Here is an 8,518-nt window from a genome sequence, read left to right as displayed (position 1 = left end):
TGGACAGCCACCATCTGACTGCATGAAACAGGGGCTGGTCAGGTATGCAGATCGGAGAGACTCGAATATAAACTGAGGGGGGCTTTTTCAGCACAAAAAAATGTGCTGAAAAACTTGGCTTATACTCGAGTATATACAGTACATAATGCTCAACTAAAAATTGAAGTTGAATGTTTAATGTTTCAGAGCAGTTGGTCCTGAGTTCTATCAAGGGACCCACTTTGGGATTACACTACTACTCCCATATAGTATACTCCGTATTCCCATAAAGCGGTATTAAATACAAAAGCAAACATTTATTATATTGCAGCTTACCAATTCTTAGATGCAGTGGCTGCATTAGTTCTTTTTTACTCTTTCTTTCCTTTATTTTCACCTGGTGATCCTGACAGTAAATCTGTTGATTTTTCAAAAGAAAAAAGCTCTTTTGCAGGTGTAGCAGCAAGAGCAATAGGACAAACCAATTACCACTGACAATGATTAGCTTTTATTTATTTATAAAAACCCAAATGATATCCTAAAAGAAAAAAACTGTTGCCGCTTATAAATTATTAGCTTAAATGGGTTGTAAAGGTTAATTTTTTATTTTCTAAATAGGTTCCTTTAAGCTAGTGAATTGTTGGTTCACTAAACGTTTTCTTCGATTTCCCTTCTAAATGTTTTTTTTCTTTGTTTTCTTTGTCTGAATTTCTCACTTCCTGTTCCTCCTCAGTAACAGAAACAGGAAGTGAGAAATTCAGAAAAAAAAAAAACATTTAGAAGGGAAATCAAAGGAAAAGGTAAGTGAACCAACAATGCACTAGCTTAAAGCGGGGGTTCACCCTAACAAAAAAAAAATTGTCTACCTTGCCATCCAGCATACTAGCGTGAGCTACAGTATGCCTTTATTTATTTTTTTGCGCCGTACTCACAGTTTAATTCATTAGTTAAGTTTCAGACTCCCCGCGGGGAGTAAGCGTTCCTATGAAGAGGGGAACATGATTGACGGCCGGCTATGGCGCGTCACGCTTCCCGAAAATAGCGCTTCCCGAAAAACGGCGCCTGCGCAGTCAGCTCCTAGTCTGTGCGCAGGCGCCGTATATCGCCGTGAAGAGCCGAGTCCTACTCCGGCTATTTTCGGGAAGCGTGGCGCGCCATAGCCGGCTGTCAATCATGTTCCCCTCTTCATAGGAACGCCTACTCCCCACGGGAGTCTGAAACAAAACTAATGGATTAAACTGTGAGTACAGCGCAAAAAAATAAAATAAAGGCATACTGTAGCTCACGCTAGTATGCTGGATGGCATGGTAGAAACTTGTTTTTTAGGGTGAACCTCCGCTTTAAAGGAACCTATTTAGAAAATAAAAAACAAACCTTTACAACCCCTTTAAGTTTGAGTTCAATTTGTTTGTGTTTCTAAATCTGCTAGTGCTTCTAACACTCCCCTCCTCTTGCTGCTGTCTTAAGGTGCCCCTGTGGTCGTTCATTCAGAGTAAAGACACTCTAATACAGGAGGTGTGTTACTGGCGAGATCACCAGGTGAAAATAGAGGGAAAAAAGCCTAAAAAAACAAAACAAATTCAGCCCCCAACATCTAATGATTGATAAGCTGCAATATATTACATTTTTGTTTTTGAGTTTAATACCACTTTAATTTTATCTTCACAGTTTTCTGTCAAAATGAACAGTTTCCTAGGGGGTGCCTGGAAGGAGAGGTTGGGTTTTCAGGTATACGAAAAACAGTTTAGATAAATCAGCACCTATTCCAAGGCTTCCACTGGACTGGTATTGCCCACGTGAAGCAAAGAGACAGATATTTAATGGACTTAACTTGTCTAGGTTAATAGCCATTTTGGTTACGGCCATACACAAGAGATGACGTACCATTGATGTCTCAGTGCCAAAGATCACCCTTTCATCCTACATGATCATTGGAGTTGAATATTCATGTACACTTCCTGTCAGGTTTATCTCAGGGAAACAAATGCTATCATATGCAAAAGTGTTTTTAGAAGGTCAACTTTGCTGATGCAGTCAGTCAGAGGCTGTCTGCTGCATTATGATTATGTCCTTAACAAGACCATGCAAATATCATCTCATGTTGATGGGTAGCCTAACGGTGGCTTAAAGATAGCAGTTAAAAGTATTCTTCTATGGGGTTACTAGACAAGGATACCACTGCATGTAAAAAAAGCTTCCCCTGCTATACCCCCTTTTCCGGACATATGTTTTAATCTGATCAGGTACTGAAGCATTCACATATTTACTAGCTATTCCATGCAAAGTGACAGTACTTCCTGATAACTTATTCTCCCCCTCCAGCCATGTTTTGCTCAATTATACCTCTCTGCTACCTCCTTGGCTGGACCAATCAAAATGGCCAAAGATCAAAACCTGACAAAATAACAGTTAAATATGTCAATGGTCTCCAGGACACTGGGAACTCCAGGACACTGCAATGCTGGGGCAAAGGTGCAGTACCACTACCCCTGTCAGCCTATAGCAGAGCCAAAGGGAACAAGATGTCCCATTGACCCAACGACCCAACTGATTAGTCTGAGTCTCTGGGCAAGTTCCAAAATGCATAATTGGACCATTCTTTAATTTATTTGCCCAGTTTTAGATTGACATTAGTGATCTGCAGTGAGAACATTTAGCAATTACACGTTATGCTCTTGTACCCAAAGTTAGGTATACAATATTACACAGTGATATCGCACAAAAATAATTTCTTTGTATATCTAATTCTATAATAATATAAAAAATATCTGAAAACATGCCCAGGTATAGAAGAGAGAGAGCATGTAAATATAATAACATATTGTGATGTAATTCTGTGCTATCACTTCAACTTTCAAATCTCAGAGTAAATCAATAAAGTGTGGTAACTGATTGACAGGGTGGTTAGCACATGTCTAGTTCTGTATTTATTTAACCAGTTCAATCACCCAGTGTAAGAGCTTTGAGCTGTGACTGACAGTGATCCCGGAGTACGTGGAATCCTGCTTATACGGTAAGATGGCATGATATGCAGTTACTATGTCAAGACCGAAGATTTGCCTTTGAAGCTCTTAACTTTCAATAGCTGTTTGCTCTATATCAATCAGTAAATCTGCCACACATGTAGCAAGATTTTAGTGTTTGGTATCAGCTTAAATCCATATAGTAATCAGCAGAGAAAATGTGTGACATAGGCATCCTTGTAAATATACAATGTGCCCTGTTTGAGCACTGCAGATTTAGCGTACGGTAACTAAATCCAGTATTTTGACAAAACAATATTTTGAACACTGATAGGCAAATTGAAAACATTTTTATTTAGTGGGCTGCTGCATGTCTAAGCTTGAGCACAGGTTCCTTTGAGTTTGAGGACCCCCCCCCATCCCTCCAACAACCCTTGTAGTCTAGGCCTTAATGGATTGTCATCCTCAATCGCTAAAATTTCATAAAATTCGAACATGTTATTGTACAGTAATTTTAAACATTGTTTTTAATATTTTTAAATCTGCATCTTTTATTAAATAATAGACATGTTATGAAGATCATAAGATTTTCATATACTGTTTACACAAATTTCAAGACAATTCACAGCTTCCAAAAGAAAATTACTGAAGGAGCAAACATCACAATTTTTCTCGTTCCTGAAAAGAACTTACGGTTTTCATGTAAAGTGTACTGGTTTCTTGTTCAATAATTTTTATTGTAGGTATATCAAAAATGTACAACAGTACAAAAGTGCCTTGTCCGCCCACGCAAGGGCTGTGACTGGCAACATAGAGAACATAAATGTACATACACAGCATAAGCAAAGGAGGAAGGGCCTTCTTCTCAAACAGGTATATCCAGGTATACCCAACTTAAACAAAACTTACAGTTGTATGCAAAAGTTTAGGAACCCCTGACAATTTCCATGATTATCATTTATAAATATTTGGGTGTTTGGATCAGCAATTTCATTTTGATCTATCAAATAACTGAAGGACACAGTAATATTTCAGTAGTGAAATGAGGTTTATTGGATTAACAGAAAATGCGCAATATGCATCAAAATGAAATTAGACAGGTGCATAAATTTGGGCACCCCAACAGAAAAATCACATCAATATTTAGTAGAGCCTTCTTTAGCAGAAATAACAGCCTCTAGACGCTTCCTATAGTCTGTAATGAGTGTCTTGATTCTGGATGAATGTATTTTGGACCATTCCTCCTTACAAAACATCTGCAGTTCAGTTAGGTTTGATGGTTGCAGAGCATGGGCAGCCTGCTTCAAATCACCCCACCGATGTTCAATGATATTCAGGTCTGGGGACTGGGATGGCCATTCCAGAACATTATACTTATTCCTCTGCATAAATGCCCGAGTAGATTTTGAGCAGTGTTTTGGATCGTTGTCTTGTTGAAATATCCAGCACCAGCGTAACTTCAACTTTGTGACTGATTCCTCAACATTATTCTCAAGAATCTGCTGATATTGAGTGGAATCCATGTGGCCCTCAACTTTAACCAATTTCTCAGTACTGGCACTGGCCACACAGACCCACAGCATGATGGAACCTCCACCAAATTTTACTGTGGATAGCAAGTATTTTTCTTGGAATGCTGTGTTCTTTTGCTGCCATGCAGAACACCCCTTGTTATGACCAAATAACTCAATCAAAATGAAGCTGGCTTGTCCAAATGTGCGTTTGCATACCTCAAGTGACTCCGTTTGTGGCGTGTGTGCAGAAAAGGCTTCTTTCGCATCATTCTCCCATACAGCTTCTCCCTGTGCAAAGTGCACTGAATTGTTGAAGGATGCACAGTTACCCCATCTGCAGAAAGTTAATGTTGTAGGTCTTTGGAGGGGGTCTGTAGGCTGTTTTTGACTGTTCTCACCATCCTTTGCCTTTGCCTCTCCAATATTTTATGTGCCTGCCACTTCTGGCCTTAACAAGAACTGTGCCTGTGGTCTTCCATTTCCTCACTATGTTCCTCACAGTGGACACTAACCCCTTATATCTCTGCGATAACTTTTTGTAGCCTTCCCCAAACCATAATATAGAACAATCTTTGTTTTTAGGTCATTTGAGAGTTCTTTTGAGGCCCCCATGTTGCCACTCTTCAGAGGAGAGTCAAAGAGAACAACAACTTGCAATTGGCCACCTTAAATACCTTTTCTCATGATTGGAAGCACATGTCTATGAAGTTCAAGGCTTAATGAGCTCACCAAACCAATTGCGTGTTACAATGAATCAGTGCTAAGTAGTTACAGGTATTCAAATCAACAAAATGACAAGGGTGCCCAAATTTATGCACCTGTCTAAATTCATTGTGATGCATATTGCGCATTTTCTGTTAATCCAATAAACCTAATTTAACTACTGAAATATTACTGTGTCCTTCAGTTATTTGATAGATCAAAATGAAATTGCTGATCCAAACACCCAAATATTTATAAATGACAATCATAGAAATTGTCAGGGGTTCCTAAACTTTTGAATATAACTGTGTATGCATTTTGGGGGAAAACCCCATATTTGCCAAGGTGGTCGGGACCTTTATGCCAACACCTCCTTAGCGGGCAGTCCTGACACCGATAGGCAGCCAAAAAGGGGCGGAAAATACATTAAAGGACAAAAAAACACCAGAGCAGAGAGCAAGACAGGTGAGAGAGGGAAAAGTAAAGTAGAAAAGAAAAAAGAGTGGTAGGGCCCGGGGTCACCCGAGACATCAATTAGAGCCAACCCACGCTTGTCAGGGGGAGATCAAGAAAGACATATGCCAACCAGACATGCCAACCAGTTTCTCAGACTTTGAAAAACTTGGCGTGTGTGTCGTGGAGAATACTAGACATTTGTTCATTTAGCATCATGACTGTAAGATGGTCCCTCACTCTCTGAAAGGGGACTGTGGGTTTTTTCCAGGCCTGGGCAATCGTCTTTTTGGCTGCTATGAACAAGTAAGATGACAATTTTTGCAGACAAGTGAATAGGCCCAGCAATGCAACAAAGCAAATTTAGCCTCCTTCCGAGTATTTAAATGGAATAGAAGAAACAAGGAATACAGCAGACCAAAAACTCAGGACCAGAAGCCAACCAGTCGAGGGCAGATCCACCAGATATGTAGAGCATCCCCACGATGGCCACACCCCCGGAAGCAGCGATCACTATAAGTCAGATTAGAATGGGCAACATGGGCCGGAAACCAATATCACCACAATAACACTTTATATGCTGCCTCTAAAGTGGCAATATTAAATGAACATTTAGCAATCGAAGACCAGACCTTGCCCCAATCCGCCAGATCTATCCCGATCTTGCTCCCACTGAGCCACAAAGGTAAAGTGAAATTAAAGATGATTGTGGTTGCAGAAAAGAAAATTGCACCATCTATGGCCGACTTTAATATAAGGATTGAAAAAAATGGAAGGGCCCTAGGTTATAGAAGGCATAAATATTGATCTATAGATGTCAAAATTAATTCACCAGAAATATTGACATTTAGATTTTTTTCTTCTTTGTACTAATAAGGTTTATTCAGAGTATGTGAAGTGTTATGTGAAGTGAAGTGTTATAAGTTATAAAATGTATTTCTGACTTTTGTTTTCTCTATGTACAGTACTGTTCAAAAGTTTTAGGCAGGTGTGAAGAAATAAGGTAAAGTAACAATGCTTTAAAAATATATAATTGTACTTGTTTATTTTTATCAATTTAAAAAATGCAAAGTGATTGAACAGAAGAAAAATCGAAATTAATTTAATATTTCAATACCCTTTGGCTTCAAAACACCAATTCTTTGAGGTATACTTGCACACAGTTTTTGAAGGAAATAAGCAATAGTCAGCAATATGTTTACTTTTCAAATTTGTTTTCAAATTCATTCAAATTGATTTGAATTCGAACATAATTTTGTTTTATTATAATTTATTTTGCATTTCTTTAAATTTGTTCCTGTTGTGATTCGGAAATTCTAATAAATCTGAATTTCCGGATATAAAAAAATTTGTCAGAATTTCAATTTGAAATGAACTGTACATGTCCAATAAATAATACCTGGTTATTTTGCTCTGAAGGTCTGTATTCTGCACTTCTTTTTATGTGGTGACAACACTCCGTTATTCCAGTTGTTCTCCTGAGTTGTCACCCTGTCACATATGCCCCTATTAAAGACTGCAAAAGGCCATGTCAGTCTGCTTTGTACAGACATGGTCCACCTTTGTCACTATCAGGAAGCTGGCCCTGAGCAATGATGTGCAGTGGATGCTGAAATGTATGTACATAGTAAGTGGCTGAAAGATGCTGGAGGAATTCAGCAATGTTGTGATGCAACAAAGGAAAATAACTGTATTATTAACCACTTCATTACTGGACACTTAAACCCCCTTCGTGCCCAGACCAATTTTTCAGCTTTCAGCGCTGACCCATTTTGAATGACAATTGCGCGGTCATACAACACTGTACCCAAATTATATTTTTATCTTTTTTTTTCCCACAAATATAGCTTTCTTTTGGTTGTATTTGATCATCTCTGCGATTTTTATTTTTTGCGCTATAAACAAAAAAAGACAGAAAATTTTGAAAAAATAACACAATATTTTTTACTTTTTGTTATAATAATATCCCAATTTAAAAAAAAATTTAAAAAAATCCTTCGGTTTAGGCCGATACGTATTCTTCTACATATTCTTGTTAAAAAAATCGCAATAAGCATATATTGATTGGTTTGCGCAAAAGTTATAGCGCCTACAAAATAGGGGATATATTTATGATTTTTTTATTTTTTTACTAGTAATGGCGGCGATCTGCGATTTTTTTTTGTCAGGCCTGCGATATTGTGGCGGACGTATCGGACACTTTTGACACAATTTTGGGACCATTCACATTTATACAGCGATCAGTGCTATAAAAAATGAACTAATTATTGTATAAATGTGACTGGCAGGGAAGGGGTTAATACTAGTGGGTGAGGAAGGGGTTAACTGTATTCCCTGGGTGTGTTCTTACTGTGAGTGGAGGGGGACTGACTGGGGGAGGTGACCGATGCTGTGTCCCTATGTACAAGGGACACAGCATCGGTCTCCTCTCTCCCTGACAGGACGTGGAGCTCTGTGTTTACGCACAGAGCTCCACGTCCCTGCTGTGTCACCGCCGATCGCGGGTACCTGGCGGACATCGCGGCCCCTAGGCACGCGCATCGGCTTCCCAGCCAGAGACGTCCACCCGGCACTTGAGAGCCGCGCTGTGGACGTCTTTTGTCTACAGCGCGGATCCCAAGTGGTTAAAAAAAAAAAATACAATCATTTATGATAAATGTTGCTTTATGCCCTGTACACACGATCGGATATCTGATGGAATCTAATCCGATGAATTTTTTCGGCGGATATTCGATGAAGCTGACTTTCATCAGTCTTGCCTACACACCATCAGTCAAAAATCCGACCGTGTCCAATGCGGTGACGTAAAACACAATGACGTGCTGAGAAAAATTAAGTTCAATGCTTCTGGGCATGCGTCGACTTGATTCTAAATATGCGTGGATTTTTCTCCGATGGAGCTCCACA

General features: G+C 39.2%; 1 protein-coding gene across 2 annotated transcripts in view; it reads left to right on the top strand.

Annotated features, from left to right (window-relative positions):
• The first annotated feature begins 2,897 nt into the window (after window positions 1-2,897).
• Window positions 2,898-8,518, top strand: part of ALLC (allantoicase) — a 48,170-nt gene continuing 42,549 nt past the window's right edge. The window contains exons 1-2 of one of the 2 annotated variants that reach the window (XM_040348652.1): window positions 2,898-2,992; window positions 6,577-6,614. The gene's annotated coding sequence lies outside the window, so the exon portion shown is untranslated. The remainder of the gene's footprint in view (window positions 2,993-6,576; window positions 6,615-8,518) is intronic. The other variant, XM_040348653.1, reaches the window with a different exon arrangement.

Source organism: Rana temporaria, chromosome 4 (genome assembly GCF_905171775.1).
Source record: "Rana temporaria chromosome 4, aRanTem1.1, whole genome shotgun sequence".
Lineage (NCBI taxonomy): Eukaryota > Metazoa > Chordata > Amphibia > Anura > Ranidae > Rana > Rana temporaria.
This window is presented reverse-complemented; position numbering and strand designations above follow the sequence as displayed.